This window comes from Saccostrea cucullata, unplaced genomic scaffold (genome assembly GCF_032062105.1).
Source record: "Saccostrea cucullata isolate Sc308-1 unplaced genomic scaffold, CSIRO_AGI_Scuc_v1 ctg549, whole genome shotgun sequence".
NCBI classification, from domain to species: domain Eukaryota; kingdom Metazoa; phylum Mollusca; class Bivalvia; order Ostreida; family Ostreidae; genus Saccostrea; species Saccostrea cuccullata.
Window position 1 is genome coordinate 14,964 of NW_026925269.1, and position 20,037 is coordinate 35,000.

Below are 20,037 nucleotides of genomic sequence, written 5' to 3' on the forward strand. Positions count from 1 at the left end.
GGCCTTATTTTTCGTTTGTTTGTTTGTTGTTTTAACGTCCACTTCGAGCATTTTTCACTCATATAAAGATGCCACCTTGTCAGTGGAGATTTGCGAATTTCGACCTATACTCAGAACTCAGGGCTGTTGAGCAGTTAGGAATCTTTTTCGTACCAGCACCTATTGCGACACGGGACATCGAGATCGGTTTATTCAGTAAAATCCGAATGACCGGTCTCCACATCCCACTATCAACTCCTTACTCCGCGACTTTAGAGCAGACGCTCTACCACTGCGGGTTTCATTTTCCGTAATTATTTAGCTGTTAGTTCAACTTTAATATATCATATGAAAAGAAAAAAAAACTCATTCATATTGCGTAAAAGATTCAAAAGAAGAACTGTACAGAATCAATCTATTGAACCTGCTGCATTCAGTAACTCCTTGTGATTGACAATTGGATTCTTCACAAAATAACCTTGATCATATGCGTTTCTAAACGAGACGGCGACGTGTGTACTTCAAAAGACAAAGTCAATGCCAATGCAAGGGCTTTGTTTCAAAACTTTTTCTTGTATAAAGCACAATAGAATTCGAAATATTTCGAATTTGCTGTTGCCAGAAGAAATGTTATTTTTGATTAGAACTCCTTGCTTTTCTACAGCTATATGCCACAATAAATAGATACAAATCAATAACATACACACTAAATGAACATTACTGTTATTGAAAGATATCAGTCCGTCTGGCAGTATTTTCTGTGACCCTAGCTCTTCACATATTTATTAACATGCATCTTGTCTGTTTATAGTCGAGCATCCTTTAAGTGGTTAATAAATATAAAATATTATATATAAGTGTTATTTTCGTAATTTTCATTGACTGAAAGGACGTCACGTGATATTCCTCATTTTGTGATATCGACGCGAAAGCGCGTCGGCGGAAAATGATATCGCACGACACAGCGTACGGTTGCACTGAAGTTACGTAGAACGTGACATAATATAATATGCGTGTTTTTAACCATTTTGACGTAATAACAGCCAAGTCTGTCTAGTTGGGACTGTGCCAGTGCATTCATTTTGAGTGATTTTATAATATAACTATTATGGACTTCAGTGAACGGTCAAAATGTGGTTATAAGGACTCATGGCCATTGATATTGACCTCAGACACAGAAAATGATAGCGACCTCGCAGGCTCATTCACTATCACTTCCTGCGTCTTCGGTCAATATCAATGGCCATGAGTCCTTATAACCACATATCAACCTACGCTGAAGTCTATAATTGTATAATTGAAAGTAGACAATATCAGGACATTCAGGTCAATAATAATGTCTAAAGATTATGTTTTTACTATCAAAATGTTGAACTTGGATAAAGTACATCAACAAATCTTTATTTAAACATTTGAAAATTGAATCTAGAATAATTAAAAAATGTTTTATTTTCTCTCTGCTTTTTTTAGAACCATGCACATTAGACGTCCGAAAAATGTAATTATGTCTAGTATACTGAATTTAACAGCATATCACTGGACTTCGTTCTTTAAGAGTCATGGTTAAAAGGACAACTTTCATACACTTATTGTTACATGTACAGTGTATACAATGTAAGTATATCAACCTTTCATTTGTATTTTTGTACATTTTCATGTATTGTTGCAATAGAAATTTTTGAACTAGACACTTTCCTTTTTACCATCATCTATGTAGATTACGGTCATTCTAAGTAAAGCTTCTATATTTGTCGAAAAAAGTTTTTTGTGTTATATGTGATACAGGATATTATCGGGGAAACATTGTACTGGATAAATAATTTCCACAGGCACCTGACGTTACTATTTTTCAAATAAAAAATATACCCCTACCTAAGAATACATTTATTATTAGGTAGGGGTATAAAAAGAAAAACAAGTAACGCTAGGTGCCTGTGATAATTTCCAATGGAAAATTTCTCTTTATAAATATTCCTCTTTAATTGTAATTTTTTTTTTTCTATCTGCCATGTCGGTCAAAGTTAATTGCTTAAAATCGGACTTTTAATAAATGTTTTGGTTCTTTCGGTAAAATCTCGTGATTTCAAATTGTCTACAAGTTCTTTGGAATTCTGAATATCCACATCTGATTACACCACTTCTTGACTATATTGTTGCACAGTAATCTTGAAGTTTTTCCTTCACTACTGTCAATATCTTACCGAGGAGTAAAGAAAGAAGCTGGCTTGATTAAACATTTATCTTAATTGTAAGGATTCTTACAATGTATGAACAAATTGATCTTACCAAATTAAGGCAAAGTGAAAATCCTTGTTGCCTCGAACAGAGTACGAGACAGGCAACTGACAAATAGGTTTATGCAACAGGGACTTCTATAAATTAAACATATTATGTTTACAAGGTCATTAAAACGTCCATAGAAATGATGACTTTAAAAGGGCTGTAGAAATCCATGAAGGATTAAAGGTGCATAGACACAGATATGAAGTATATTTTCTCAAATTTTCTGTAAAATATTACCACTTTTATATATTGCCACTTTTCTTAAGTATTAAGAATTCAATTATAATTTGTGAAAGTGCAAGGATGTGTCAATCAAACCGTCCAGAAATTCGAAGTTTAAATAACTTCGAGATGAAAAAAATATATTTATTATTTTTTCTTGTGAAATGCTATTGCAATATATAAGTCATAATATTATTCATGTTTGAGCTAATTTTCCAAAAATATAATTTTGTTGATAAATTTTGAATAACATTTTTGACATAATATTCCTAAATAATGGCATACCATCCATTAATACCGAAAGCTGAGGACCACTTTTTTTTAGGACCTATTGCTATCCGTTTTTGTCCGTCGGCGTTCGTCGTGTGTAAACATTTCAATATTTTCAACTTCTTCTCTAAAATTGCTTTTAATAACCAATTTCAGCCAATTTTTGCATACAGCATCTAAGGGTGTAATGGAAGAAAAATTGTAAATCTCGGTGTTCCTACCCCCCTCGGGCCTTAGGGATGGGGCGAAAACCACCACAATTAATGCAATCTTTAAAAATCTTCTTCTTTACTCATGGACATCAAGCAGTCAAACTGTTGGTATGATTGTAATAAGCAGTGAGCCCTCTACCAAAATTGTGAAATTCATGACCCCAGGGTCAGGGGTTCTTGGTATGGGTGGAGCTATATAGATCATATAGTGAAAATACATTAATTCTTTGAAAATCTTCTTGTCTGCATCTGGGTATTAAAAAACTAGCTAAGTATATAGTTATGATGAGCAAGAGTGCCTTTTCTCTTCTACAATTGTGAATTTCATTGCCCCTTGGTTAGGATGTTAGGGTCGGGATCTATTAATTATATGATTAAAATACACTAATTCTTTTAAAATTTCTTCTCTACTCCTGAGTATTAAACCAATTACATTGTTATGATGAAAAAGGATGCCTCTTCCAAATTTGTGAATTTCATGGCCCCTGGGTGAAAATTTCAGGTGACAGGGCGGGACTCTAATAATTCTATAGTAAAAAAGCATTAATTCTTTGAAAATCTATCCTTCGCTCCTGGGTATTATGCGAATGATCCAAGAACATATTTATGATGAAGAAAGGTGCCTCTTCCAAAATGAATAATTTCAGGGCCCTCGGTTCAGGGGTTCTTGGAGGGGGGATACATTTTCTGAAAATAAATTAATGTGTGAAATGTGTGTGGTGAGCGAAGATGTCTTTTTGAAAATTTCGAAATATGTGGCCCAAGGGTCAGTGGTTCCTGTGAGGTGGAGTGCACAACTGCTTATAAAGTGGAAATGCATTTTCTCTTTGTTACTATGATCTACCTCTGAAAATAAATAAATGCTTTGAAATCTGCTCTGTGGTATCAATCAACCATTTATGGTGAGCGAAGATGTCTTTTTGAAAACTTTGAAATATGTTGAAAAGTTGTTGCATGATACTCAGGTGACCTATAAGGCCCGTGGGCCTCTTGTTTAAATTTGCATGTTGATACTTACTATCATGAGATCCATGTTGTGCTTCATTTGATCAATATCTCAAATTTAAAAAAAAAATTCAATAGTATACTTTAAATAAATATTCTGATTATTTTTTTTTAGTTTTTGTTAGTGCGTGATACCGAAGATAGTGAAAACTATTTCAAAGATTAAACCTTCATTGTTAATAAAGTTTCAATATATCGAAGCTGAATATTGGGTAAATTGCATTGTCTATCAATTATTTGTCAAAATTATTATAATTAAGAAGTTTATATTAAATTCTAGTTCTACAAAGATTACTTTTCATACGCATTCTTCAGAATTTGACCAATGCAAATCTTTGGGTCAATCAAAATCTTTGAATACGACGGTAGAAATTTATTTTACACAAGAAATATTTATCGGGAATTAGGGCTAGGTAAAAATATCGATATATCGGTATATTGCAACACAATGACAAAAAATATCGTATTGCAATACATTTTTGTGATATCGATATACCGGAAAAATGCTAAGACTAAAGAATTTTATCATTAAAAATAAAAATATAAGAAAAGTTTGTTATTAAGACCAAACAGTAAGATAGAAGCTTTTTGGGGGTAAATTTCGGATCATAATTTAATAAAATCAACAATTTTTTTTTCCCCATATGGTTACTTATCATAATAATGTACATTCTGCATTTTAATTAAAGTTAATATGATAAGAAAATGCCACTTTAATTTTCGTGGAAAATATTGCAATACATATCGCAACACAGTTTAAAATATATAGCAATATGAATCTCTGGTCAGTACCCAGCTCTACATCGGGAATGCATCCTGAAACCTATCTCGAAAACATGTTCAAGTACATAGTTTGATCGACATAGGCACCGATGTTTAAACAACACAATTATACATGTATCTTATGAATATCCACAGGATCATTTAGATCATTTAGATCATTTAGATCATTCATTACAGGAAAACATTTTTTCAATTGAAAAAGGGAGCGGTAAAACAATGATTGACCTTTGATTAGGTCGTAAAAGGACTAATGTTAAGATTAATCAAATGAATACCTTTCTAGTATAGTCACAAATTAAAAAAAAAATAACAGTAAGCTTTCATCACAATAATAATGTTTAGGGCCCTTTAAACAGTAAGATTTTTTGTATGCTATTACATGTAAACAGATTTTCACTGGTAAGCAAATCAAATGCAATCAAATATACGGAGATATGGAACCGTGTAGTCCATTATAGAACCATGAAAATCAGGAGCAGAGCATCACAGACCTTCAAAAACATCAGAGAAGAGATCAGGTGTCAACGAAGAATGAACATCATTTGGCTTGCACCCACTGTATGCTCTTTGTCATGATTGTGAAATAACGGGAAAATCTGGAATAATTTAGGATGTAAAAAATGGCCTAACAATTAGGCCATCTTTAAAACAATGTTTGCTTTCCCTATTCCGATTCAGGGTAAAATTATACGGTTGGTGGGTAAGTTGGAAAATCTTCAACATATTTGTGCATGGAAGGGATAAACGGTACCTTGAATGTATAAAAAAAAAAAAAATTGAGTCAGATCAATTTTAGTCAGTCAGCCGGAAGATGGCCTAAGAATAGAACAGTCATTATATGATAAATGGACAAATTCATGGTATAAAACATTTCTAAAAAATAGTTGTTTTAAAAAGGCAAAATAAACATCATAATTATCTAAAGGACATATCAGTGAACTTGAAATGAAACATGGAGAATACGAACAGTATTCAAAATCAAAAGTTTATAAAACAATACAAAATAGGAGCAGAGCAAACACGGACCTCCAAAACATCGAAGGTGGGATCAGGTGCCATGGAGGAGTGAGCACCCCCTGACAACCGGTCACATCCGCCGTGTGCCGCTTGTCATGATCGGGAAATAACGGAAAATCCGTCGTCAATTCAGTGTATAAATAATTAACTATAAGAAATCAATGAAAAACGTCAGTCAGCATTTGACTCAATGATAAATTATATTTGCTGACAAAGTTTTTGTATCGACCTTAGAACATACGAAATGATGACTTTCTTATTCCATCAATTTGTTTGTCAATAATTAACCTCGTTTTAGAAAATGTTCATACGTAAAGCATGCTCTTGCGTTTCGAATCAACTGAGATATATGAACTTCGTATGCAGGTGATGAAAAAAAAAGAATTGTCCACAAATCTTGCATCGTTAATTTCTTATAACAATTTAAACAACCCATTGATTTTAAGTGTTATGGAAGTTAATGTTTTGTAAGTCTTATTATTTTTTAAATCAAGCTGAATTTTACCAATTTTTTGCTTCTATGTACAGTATAGACTGCTAAAGTATGATTAATGAAGTCTCGCATGAATCCGAAGTTAAAATTTTGGTAAAAATATCGTTACTGTAATTGACGTTACGGAATTTAATTCCCCAGTAATAAAAGTTAAAATTATCGGCAATAGTTACAATCAAAGCTTGTTTTAGAATATTAAACAAAAGTATGAATCATTTTGCTCCCAATATCATAGAAAAATTTACGCCTTAAATGCAAAAACTTTCCTGAATTACATTTATGAAAGTTATTTTTTTAAGAGAGACAACTGTTTTGCTCCAATTCATTTTGTTAAATAGAAAAAGTTATCGTCCAAAATAGCTGACTCGCAACTAGAACCCATGTTAGGTTTCGTGGTCAATTTCAGATAAGTTTAAGTTCTTTTTGAAATCTTCATTCTGTCCGTGAATATCTAAAACAAATCGTTACGGATGTCAATCGATTTTAGCGACATGCTATGATTTCGCATGAAAGAAGATCCCTGCATTTCTTTGCAAGAAATGGTTCAGGGGCGCAGCAACAGGGGGGGGGGGGCATTTTTTTCCCAACCTTACTTATACTAAAGGAAAGCCTGGCTGCCCCCCCCCACTTTAGTGATGTACCGTAAATATAGTATTAGAATGGTACTGAAAGTAGTTGGCACTGAGAAAAAGTTTACCTACCCCCCCCCCCCCCCCCCCCGAAATAGGGCTTTGGGCAACTTTTGGAACACTTTCACGGCTGAAAATTTTGTCCAGAAATTTGTAAATGAATAAAGCGACATCAAGATTTGCAGTGGAATACGTTTTAAACATTGTTCTATGATCATGTCAAAACTTAACCTGCATATACATGTATATCACTAATATACACATGTAAATATTTGCAAAAGGATGTGTCTATTTTTAATATATTCGATCAATGCATACTATTAATGCAAGATATATTACTGTATTCAGCGGCGGCTCACACAAATTGGTCCGACCAAAATAGTTCCATCATGATAAGTAGATACAACATTATTGTTCATGATAAGAGTAAAGTTGTGTATGTCATACGTTAAAGAAATCAAAAATAACGTCAAAATATTATTAGAAAGTCACTTTCCCCCCGAAATCAAATAAAAAATATAAATATTCCTACGCTCGCTCCCTCCTCAGCCTCTTTTTTTTTTTTTTTTTTTTTTTACATGTTTGATAACAGAGAATATTTAGGTCATTCTTCGATTCATATCTTTTCACCGATGAATTGATAATACTATATCAACAATTGTATTAAGTACATGTTTATAGTCCGTTAATTATCATACTATTTCTTCTTAAAGAAAAAATTAATCATTCTGTGTGTGTGTATTATTAAATGACGGAATTTTCAATCACTGGCCGGATTCTACTCGTGTGTACACTTTGGAAACTGTAGGGTATGTGTGGCAAAACGAGAACTGGGTCGGAGATTCGAGTTCGTGTTGAAGTTCAGCATACCATTTTATATAGAACTTGAATAATGTAAGAATTTCTGCGACGAATACATTAGTATATTTCAGTAATTTTCAAAACAAAAAAGGTTTTCAGTTTAGAATTTTCCGACCCGATTTTCCTAACCCGGCCATTTTAAACACAAGTTGTTGCAGATGCAAATGTTAGAACAAACTATATATAGTTCAACAGGGATTGTATAATTTTTATTAATCAGAATTCGTATTCATATGATCTAATTAAGAAAAGAAAAGTTTTGTCTGCCATCGTAACTTCTCGGCAAAACAAAACGTGTTTCTCCGAGCTCGCTGGATGCGTTTGACAGCTCCATCGCACGTGTGTAGACCAAGGCTAATGTTGGTCTTGCGGACACAGGTACATGTAGGCCTATGTGTACTGTTTGTTAGGAGACTGGGTGACCGTAATGCTATGGACTCACGAAATTTACAACAGTTCCATAATTAGACAGTGCAGTTTTTTTTTTATGAACGTCATTATAAACACTGTTAAACATATTAAATCTAAAAGTCGAATATCTTTGGATATGGGGTAACCCATATCTATTCTTGTTACATTTTAGAGCTGAAATCGATCTTTAAAATATAAGTTAAGATATTACAAAGGTAAATGTGTAAGCGACATGACAAAATCATAATTGGTCATGCTGTTGTAGAATGACGGAAAAACGTCAGTCGGCATTGGACTTAAAGCTAGCTATAGATTGTATTTGCTGACTGGGACATTGAATTGATCATAGATACATGTGCCAGGATCACTTAATACACTGTATGTTTGACCGTCGAAAGGGGTTTCTTACTTATTCTATGATCGCAATGAAGACCTTGCTAGCAAATAAACTCTATCACTGGGTCGTAAGTGAAAAGATTCATACCAATACTAGCTAGTACATTTTACTACTAAATTTTTGGTATAGTATTTTCAGTCTCCCTGATCATATAATGAAATGAAACAATAAAAATTGGATGTAGAGAAAAAAAGTGCCTCTAACATCGGGTAGGGTCAGGTGTCGGAGGAGCAAGAAACCCCCGTTGAAACGTTGAAAAGGGGTGCTTACACCTCTGGAATTTTCCAGGAACTGGGTAGTGTATTATTCCATATTAACAGATTTGTATTGTTTGTAATTTCTACTTTAGATCGATCACTGTTCATAATCTTATTCAAATTACTTGATACATTTAGTATTGCACCCCGTGCTTCGATCGTGGAATTGACCATGAACTGTTTACATGCAGTTATTAATTTCAGTGTTATATCATGCACTGATTGATTTTCTTTCTTGGGGTAAAATTAATTTATTAATACTAGCATATTAATCTCTGTGAGATGTGGGATACAATAATTAATCATTTATATTTTATAAAAAGGTTGCATCATTCGTTTTTACTGGATGTACTACTATTCTTTGTGTATAAGCTGCATGTCGATATTAAATGCAGAAATCAGTATCAACGTAGATTAATATTAAACAATTTTCTATCTTTCTAATTATGATAAGTAGATCGGATATTGGTTTAACATGATGAGTGAAACGGCATGTTGTGCATTCCCTACTATACGCGAGTACTTAAAATTGCAAAAGGACTCGAAGCCTTCGAACATAAATTGTTATCTACTTGTTGATCTGCACTAATTATAATACTATATATAGTAAGCATTTAATTTAGATAAGATGTCTTATCCCTATGTGGGACTTGGAGACCGGTCCTTAGGATGAGACCGCATAAACAGAGGTCCCATCGTAGAAAGTGCTGGCTCGTAAAAGATCAGCAGCTAGTAATGAGCGGTTTGATTTAAATCGTTTTCATTAGTAAACTATAATTTACGTAAATTAAAGCTCTCTGTGATAGATTTTGTAAATGAAACTATCGAACCGAGTGCTTTTTAAATTTTCAGAATACAACATTATATAAAAACAGTTTTCATTCCAAACTCAGATTGGTGACGAAATATCAATGTTACGACTTTAGTCGTTGCCGTTCTCATAGATGCATATGGATATCCTTTCTTCGACATGAGAAGAAAGCACTTGCTATGGCATCGTCGATATATTTAATCAATTAACGATAGCTCTCATTCTTATGTCTAACTGATATATCCCTGTGACCTTCAGCTTTGGATGTTTAACTGACTACAGCTATTCAAAAGAATGCTTATTTACAGCTAAATTTAGGAGAGTCGTTTTAACTTTCCTATCGTCAACTTTCCTTATTTCTGTAGCAAAATTGGGTCATCATCTGGATATGGCGTTTGAATCTGAAACTCCCAACTTATTTGCTACTCAACTGTATGCTCAGAGTACGATTAATTTTAAAACCGAGGCAGGGATATGACCGATAAGTTGATAGTGCAGGGTTTTGGACAATCTCGTTTAAACTGGCCATTTGATAAATATATATGGTCATTATATCATGACCTTTTTAGCAAATGTAATCTATCATTGGATCGTAAATTGGTTAACTTGTTTCAAACTAACTGGATGGCATTTGTTTTTAAACTGAATTTGACAATGGAATGTGTCGCTACCTGTTTGTCAATAATTATATAGGGTTCATATGGGGTGAGACTGGTTAATTGAAGATGCATTCCCCTCCTTGGCAGCTGACCCCACCTCTGGAATTTTCTGTCCTTTTAAAGATTTGTGTTGTTTTAGTTTTTTGAAATCAATCACAGTTTATCTTCGCCATTTTCATTTGAAGTATTTATTAAATAAGTACATGTACAGACCTTACTTGGGAATTGTTTTCACTATCTTGACCTAAAAGAAGTGCGAAGACAATAAGATTTAGTTTGATTAATATCTTTGCTTTTAAACAGTTAATAAATTTAGTACTCTTAATTCAATCCCTAATAGTTACTTTATATTTTGATAACATGACTTGTTTAAAATGAAGCTATAATTCTATGAACCGCTTTTAATATCTTTTATCACCAATTGATTCAAATACATAATTATATTTTACATGAAGTCACCTTGCTGTTTAAAATCTTTTTGAGCTGTTATTAAGGCCTTAATTGAAAGTAGTCCGTAAATATAAATGCGCATTATAAATGGATATGGATGACCTCTGACATTTGAAATAAAAATTCATTAGCTTTTGAATTGATTATACTAACAGAGGAAAAAAAAACCACAATTGTAAACATAAGTAAATCTACATCTATTATCTTATATATTTCTTCGAGACAATCGCTGAAGTTTTTTCCCCCCTGTAGAGAAAGGGAGGTAGGAAGGGATCGAGAAACATTTTCAAACAATAATTATTAAACTGTTTTAATTCCTTTTGAGGCATTCGTACAAAAATGTGTTAAAATTGGTGAGAGGAAATAAGTATAAGTTTGAAAGAATACGCATTTGTTATAATTTTATACATTACTGATTACCATTGTTCAAGAAATCATGTAAAGGAATATTCTAGATATGTGAGTCATTATAACAATCCTATTTTACAAGAATTTATACAGTCATTTGTTTTTGACCACACTGAAACCAAAAGGAAAACAACTTTTATTTATCTAGGCACGTTGGGGAAAACTTGGTGATATGCTTTTTATATCTGACACGGTTCTGTCAGGCAGTTGCTAAATATTGTCACAATCAAAGCACATATGAATACTAAAGACAAAACGAAGAGTTTTCTTTATGTGCGCATTCAAATCACAGGTTATCAACCGTTACCTACGTGTCAGGTTTTGACAAAACATATGTAAATTCTTAGAATAATGAATATATTTAAATTAAGTTCTCATTATATTAAGAGTCCAATGCACTTGTTCAGTCAACGCTAAAGACTGTTTATATCACCACAATTCCGCGGTGGCCCAGTTGGGCGGGCGCCCACCTATAACGCGTGTTGCCAGATCATCATCCAAGCACCCAGTGGTTTGGTCAAGTTTTTCCATATGTTGATATTAAGGTATGCATTAAATGTTCAACTCATAATCGGTTCTTTTGACTCGCTAAACATATGTTTATGGTATAAATATATAAAGAAAATGTTGTTTTTTTTCAAGTAGTTTGTGGAAGAGTACATTGTACAACAACAAAAATTGTATCATTAATTGGAGCGATCAACCTAAAAACACATTTTCCACAAGTTTTTGTCCCCATTTTATTTTTTAAATACATTCATTGAATCAACCGTATAAAAAAGTAGACTTCAAAATAACATCCCAACGAACAAGTACAATTTTGCTTGTCCACGAAATTGACCTCCACGAGCGATTTGACTGTGTGTTTTCAAGGACTCATTTGTTCCCCATTGTATCTGGTTTATAGGAGGTCTGAGATTGATCACTGTTTTCACCTTTTGGAGGTCCATAAATAAATATGAAATGAAGAATTTAAAATGCAAGTAGACTTATTTGATCAAAGATGACTTTGTACCTCAAGATCCTTCTTGCTTGTTTCAAATGTATTCTTCGTATTTTCTGAACCATTTAAAATACTTATGTGTTCTCCTTGTTTATACGATCATTTGAAAGACCCTTGATTTCTTACAAGAAAAGAAATATGAAAAGAAAAACGAAGGGTCCGATCTATGCAGTCAAAAGGGACATCTTTTCAGAACGAATCATCTACATGATAATTCATCTGCTGTCTGAAAGTTTCGTAGGTATTTCAAACGATATCAACAAAGTAGCGGCACAATTTGTCTTTCCGCAAATAAACTAAATTGCAAAGAAAAGATATTTATTTAGATATACATAAAAGCAGAATTATAGACGTTATTTTTAGTTGAATTTAGAAACATTGTTTTCATGTATTTCCAACCAGGTATTATCTGCATTATTTCAAACTTTCAGTCATTCATATATAATAAAACTTGTTTGTTTTATAAATTATATTTTGATGTATTTTGAAATATAGTAAAGTTTGAACTAAAAGGAACATGAACTTTCTTTAGCTTCAGAAGAACAAATAAGCCTCAGCTACATTCATTTTTGTTTAAACTGAACACATCTTTGTCATTCTGTTAAAATGGATGAATAAAAAATTAAACCCTTTGCTTTGTATATAAACAAGCTAATTCAGAGAATTCGTGTCCCCCGCTTAGGGAAAAAGTCGGATCCCCCTGACTGAATTTGTAGAATTATTAAAAGTATAAATGTATACTGAAGCAAATAAAATACATGTATGTCAATATGCATAAAAAGATTTGATTGCTTATTCTTTATTATGTGTATGGAAGATTCTTTTTATATGGAATATTTATCACACGGTAATGATGATTTTATAACTTCATAAATTTTTCATTTCACATGCTGAATACTATCATTTAGTAAAAAAAAAGAAAAAGAAAAGTATTTAAAAAAAAAAAGGATCGACCGAGATTCGATCCCGGGACCTCTCACATGTGAAGCGAGAGACCACTAGACTACGGAATCGCTTCACGTGGAGTCAAGTATATGCAGAACTGAAGTCACATACATATGTATATTCATGTTCGGTATTCTCAAAATTTTACACAATCCTTGGTGTTTGATTTATTTAGCCTTTATTAAACAGTTCTAATAGATGTAATAAGAACAAAAAGTCCGCCGAGAACCTGTTTTATACGCAGTAACTCTCCTCATGCCCCAGTGCTAAAAATAGCGACATGTAATACTATAAATACTAATAAAACAAACGGGGCGGGGCACTTTGAGAGGGGTGAGAGAGGTCCTAGGGTGTTTTGGTATAAAACTATATTGCATAAGCTCAAAATCTTCTTGAAATATCGCCCGGAAATGATAATGTTACACACAGACAGAATGTATAAATTTACGACCTTGAACTTTGACCTTTTGACCTCAAAATCAAAATCAATCTTCATTAGGCCACAGGGAGTTGTTATGTAAAATTTCATTGCGATAGCTCAAATGGTTCTAGAGATATCGTGTGGAAACGAAAGTGTTATAACGGACAGAATTTGCTTATTTATGACCTTGACCTTTGACCTTTTGACCTCAAAATCAATAGTAGTCTTTTTCAGTCCATAGGAAGTTGCTATGCTAAATTTCATGGCAAAAGCTCAAAGGGTTCTCGAGATATCGTGTGGAAACGAACGCGTTACAGACAGACAGAAAGACGGACGGACGGACAAACCCAAATTAATATCCCCCACTTTTCAAGCGGGGGACAACAAATTAGCCAATAACAATTTTTTTTCGATATGCACAATCAATGTCAAATAGCATTTTTGTTCTAAGGTCCAAAAACATTGTTGAGGGTTTTAGAATTTAAGTTAAAATTCTTGCCTGGAGAACATAAACTGAGAGCAGTCTTAAGGTAGGATTCTTCTCTGGTTTCTGACTAGAAGAAACATTAAAAGTATATTTGCTTAAATATGTCTTATATATTTAGGTGTAAGGAATTTAAAAGACCATATTTTTCTTTCCTCATCACAATTGTACAACTTTAAATAGATATGGTAAATGATGTTCGAAAACTATATTTTTGGCGGAATGGTGGCGTATGAAAATATCTTCTTTTCTGCCTCTCAAAATTATCATACAACAATGAATTAAGTTATAATTTTTAAACAATCGAAGACTTGGAGAAATTTTCAAATGTAAGTTAAATTAATAATGAGGGACTAAACTTTCAAAATACAGGTATATCAAATAAATATGATTTTCCAAAACAAACTAGAACTTTGTTAGCTTTTAAACGCTTCCTATCAAAGTGCAGCTTTGAGCCAAAAATCCATAAAAAGTAAGTAAACGATCAAAACTTTTTGTTTTTGTATCATTTTGTACATTTTTAAGTCTACTTTATTATATGTGAAAATAAGAAAAAGTTAAATATAGGAAGCATATGAAAATAACTAATATATCCTAAAAAATTAAGAAAAACAGAGAAAATTCGGATTAGCCAATATCCAGTTAAGTTAAATTATTTATGTAAATTTGGTAATATCATGCTATAGACCCGATTTAGTAAAATGTTTTATGTAAAACGAACAATCTTTAAACTTTTGAAATAGAAGTAGGTATCACATGATTGGCAACAGTATTTTTTTATTCTTAATGTCAAGGAAAAAGATAATGACCTTGACCTGACCCTGCCTCAAATATAAAACGGTCAAATTTAATTTCACTGATACTATCACTTACTGATATTGTCTTCTTGATTCTGTGAAAATTTCATTAATTTTTAAATATTAGAAATATGAGAAGAATCCTACCTTAAGACAAAATTTTGATTTGGAATAGCCTGTTATTTATTACACTTATATTATCAAAAATATGCAGGTTTGTGTAATATTCCAAATTCAACATATGGTTAAAATTGTGTTTTGTTATCAAAATTATTTCAAAAGTTATGGATTGATTTGAAATTTCGACTTCAGCTTGCTCTCATTTTATGGTCTTTATCTCGTTTTCAGGAGCGCGAGACTTTCCTAAGAAGACTTTGGTTAAAAAAAATGAAACAAGGAAATATATATTGTATTAAAGCAACAATTTTCACAAATGTTTCTCTCTTTATGTTCTGATCTTCTGGGGGTTTTTTTCTAACAGGACCCTGTTCGAGAAACTACATGTAAGAGATTGTCACATTTTTCCTTAAAATATGCTTGTACATGTATATGATGAATATCAATGTAAATAATATTTTTGTAACACGTTTGTTCTACTAATGGTTTTCCATTGAGGTGATTTAAGAAAGCGTTATTCCCCATGGCCGCCATATTGTAGGGCAACATTACCAGATCCCTTCATTATTCAACCAAGTTCAATTTGATATACTGGTTACCGGGGTAAAGATAACACTATTTTTCTTATGAATATAAGTTAAAGCCTCTATAAATTATTATTTTAAAATTGCAAATATTTTCCCCCATATATTTCTGGCATGCATGTTTAAAGTTGGTTGGTCAAAGAGGAAAATTTACTGCTTTGCCCTACAAGATGGCGGCTAAGGGGAATAACTCCGAGGCAAAATATGTCATAGAAAAACCATCTATATAGAACTGATCTGAACAAATACAAAGTCCTTAATGTTAATTTTGATCTTCAGTCACAAACGTTATCCGTTTGCAAATTTTGTTTTCAATGATAACTGTTTTTTTTTATAAAGAGAGACAATTAATGAAACGACTAAGACACTTAATGAAATATAATTTTAATTGAAAACTTACTAAATAAAACTGTTCTTCTTAGTAAAACTAGTAAGAAAAATAATCCTTTTCCAAAATGATCGTTTTTGTAAAATCTTTACATTTGAGTTTTGAAAAATTTTCATTAAAATGAGAAATGTCATTTCTTTTTCAAGATATGGAAGCTTTGTGTCGTTAAGATTTCTTTTCCGAATGAGTTGATGTATGTTTTGTAAAAATATTCACGTGGATGATGTGAATCGACGGTGTAGTGCCCTACTTGTGATAGCTTGAATGTCGAGCTTGCTTGGGGGACTCTCGTTGCAGTGGTTTGTATTCTTAAGATTCGTGCATTAAGATTGAAGAACCTTATTTCATTCACTTCCATCACAATACGTTATACATGAACCTGCAAACCGACATTTCAGTGGAGGAATCCGAATAGATTGAACTGAAATATAACGACTCAACTTCCTTTTCTAATTTGTTTTGCCATAATATCTTAGGAAATGAGATCCAAAATGTATTGATTACACTGTTACTTAACAGAATGTTTTACTTTCTTTTGCGAAAGAGTGTACTCTACATGCGTCAAATAATTACCTTTTATAAACCACAATCCTTTATTAAATCCGATTACAATATATAAAAATGAGCAAATTCATTATTATAAAACCAAATGGTTTTTCTAATCTATTTATTGAATTAGGTAGACATAAAATATACCAAGAGACAAAAGATTCTGTAAAATATGTACTCCAGAAATTAAAGACGAATGTCATGATTTTATACTTGTATGCCAAATATATATGACATTACGATAAAAGTTTTTGAAAAAATATTATTAATGTAGGCCATCTATGTACAAATTGATACAGTTATTAAGTGTGAAAAATGTAAAAGAATTGTATAATTTGTGGAATTCATCTATAAATTTCTTACTATTATATTGTTGAATATGACTATTGCTTTACTACATATACTATACTCAGTAGTCTACATGTATATGCCATTCTCCATATGAACTGTAAATACTATTAACATGTATTTGTATGTATATATGTGTATGATATGGATTCATAAGGTCTAACCGTCCATTTCGATTTTTTCTTTTTTATATTGTATTGATGCTAAAAGACGTATGTTTTTGCAATAGAGAAATTGAAAATTAAAAAAAAATCTAAAACATATACATGTATAGCTTTCTTTCTAAATTATAGAGCGCTGAGGTCCTTATGAAAAACAACATGATTATAAAAATGACAGATGAATATAAGAATTTGTGCATAATGAATCAGGGATTGTTTGTGTTCCTTTTCTATAAGAAATGCATGGAAGTTGAGACCAAGTTGCCACCAAGTGCCTCTTAAAAAGCAAGTTCATTTATTATGTGTAGGATATTATAAAGAAAATAAATTTATGATAAAAAATCGTATCAATAATTATTAATCAGTGTTTTACAACTTGGTGAATGGAATTAGTTATTGACAGATCAAGATCAATGAATTGTCTGCTGTTGTATCGTTAAGGAGTATTTTACCAACGCATTCTCCAATTTTTCAGAGTTGTGTATTTGTACACGAATGTTTATCTAAACTTCATTTTGTTGGTCAAAATCGTATAGCTATATGCACATTTTATATATCATAAATTTAGATGCCAATCTTACTTCATTGAAATAAAAAAATTATTCTAAGAATACCTAAAGAAATATCCTAGTAAGTATATTTGCCTATGGCTGCAATTGATTTTAGAATTAAAAAATACTCAATTTCTTTTTTAAAATAGCTAAGGTGTGAATGTTAAATTTAATTTTCTATAAATCCTTAAAAACTTTTATTAAAAAATAATGTTTTCTTTGCAAAGTTAACCAAAATGAGGGATGTAATAAAATAAGAAGCGGACGTAAAGAAGGTCAGCATCCAATTGGATTTTCTCGTTCAACAAGTCCACATGCTACGAGTTACATTCATCACAACAGTTCATTACATGTATGTTTATAACTATTTATCTCTCTAGATATACATAAACTCTAAAATGGCTATTTCATTTTAAAATGATGATTGCTTCTTTTTTATCAACATACTGAATGTTCTTAAAATATTTTATATTCTTTTTTTTTAGATTAGGTATTGGTACAGAAGGATACAAAGAAAAAAAACAATGTTCTGTCTAAATATGAATCATTTTCTCATCTTTTTATTTCTCTTTAAATTTTTTTAAACATGTTTTCAAAGAAATGAAATTGCTAACATTTTTTGTGGAATGTTTTGGATAAGCAACTTTTTCCTAATTTTACATTGTGTTATTTGAAGGTTGTAACACTAGTCATATTTTAAGAAATAAACTATATCATATTCAGAGAAGGAGCAAAAACTTTGATTTCATCTTTGGGCATTAAAATAATAGGATTTACTTGTTAATTAACTGAATGCAATTAAATAGTAAAAATGTTTTTTTTAAAATGTAATGCAATGGCTTTACGTCATCAAACAATCAATTTGTATTTCTGTTCCAATTACACTATAGTAAGCTGGGTAAGAAAGTAGAAAGTAAAATAATAAAATTCCTGACACAATTATGTTAATCTTTTAACAGTTTGTTAGATATTCCAAAACTAGGGCCATGTTTACGTAGGTGCGATAAAAACATGAAATTCATTGTTATTTAGTCCAAATATTATTCAGTCAATCAATACGTCTTCAGTATGGCTAATGTGACGAAGTAATGACCACTTTTCGTTCTCTGATATCCTTTATATAACTTTTGTTTTTCCTTTTAAAAATGAAAATATCAACAAAGGATGCTTAGAAGCCGCAATGTTTGATTGACAGTCACGGAAGTATGGTCCCTTTTTCTGCGACTGGAGACATGGACGCACAACATACTATACGTTCAGCACAAAACTGATTTTCAATATTGTATTGTATAGACCTGGTACCAATTGAAGAAGAATGGCTTTGAATATCGGTTTTTTTCTCTTATAATTTTGTTTTAGATAATTATACGTCTGTGCACAATACATGGTACCTTTTTGTATGGTGAACCACTTTTAATCATACTGCACCCAATGCCTAGTTTTACTTTAGGTCCATTTTCTGCATTAATTTTTTGCATTTAAAGCTGTTTTTATGCACTTAATTGTCTCAGTTTATGAAGACTGGCCTGGCAATTTAAACATGAAATTGATATTTAATGACATTTTAATTAGTGACAATAATATTATAAAAATATTTTGCACTCCTGTAAAACATTGTGAATGTAATAACAGCATACTGGTCTTGTTCCGACCATACGGACTAGGTCATCTGAGCATTCAGATAATCTTTTATAAAAATCCTTTAAAAAAAACAAACTCAAAGCCAGATTGAGTTAAAATAACATTCCCCCTATTTTTTCGACTACATTTTGCAGACTAGGTAGTCTATTGTATTTGTAAAGGCTTTTCACAAAATTTGGTCCCCCTTTTTATCACCTGAATCTGGCTGATAACTTGAAAAGACCATGATTTAAATTGTTCAATGAACTTCAAAATTCATTTTCCTGTAAGTTCAGGATATCCGCTGTATAGACAAGCTACAATTTGTTGGGTCATTCGTGGTTCGGAATGATGCCCAATAATTAAGTTGTTTTATTAATGCTGTGATTTAACTGTGTGTGCATACATTTCGGAGATCAAAGGACTCCAGGATGGCGTGGATTAAATGGATCTTACCGCTCAGAGACAAAACAGGGACTACAACTCCAAACTTCGTAGCTACATACCTAATTAATTCATCATCTATCATAAAAAGTTTCAGATTGTTTATATCTATTTCGGCGTAGTAGTGATATCGCTTCCATGGCCACTTGCATCAATTCGTTAAATGTATATATTATCAGAAGGAAGTTGATTCTGAAATAGAGCAGGTGCACGGATCAATGGATCGGAGTAGATTTATCAAGAGGCGCTTGGACCTATACCTAAATTAGAAAGAGTTTTTGACCTTAAAAAAATGCCCAAATACAGATCACACACAGATAAATGTCGGACACCAAAAGTGGTGGGCAAAGTTGAAAATTTTGGAGTTTTTGGAGACGAAATTTGATTTTCCTAATAACAGGGGCAGAGCGGGACGAAGCGACAGCTTAATTGTTCAACATTTTGGACAGGATATCGGAGAATATCACCTGGGTCGAAT

General features: G+C 32.1%; 1 long non-coding RNA gene across 1 annotated transcript; it reads left to right on the forward strand.

The window, feature by feature from the left end:
* Positions 1-11,513: 11,513 nt before the first annotated feature.
* On the forward strand, positions 11,514-18,180 carry LOC134268471 (uncharacterized). Its single transcript, XR_009992378.1, has 3 exons — positions 11,514-11,692; positions 17,723-17,847; positions 17,981-18,180. It is a non-coding gene; the product is annotated as an uncharacterized LOC134268471 (long non-coding RNA).
* The last annotated feature ends 1,857 nt before the right edge of the window (positions 18,181-20,037 follow it).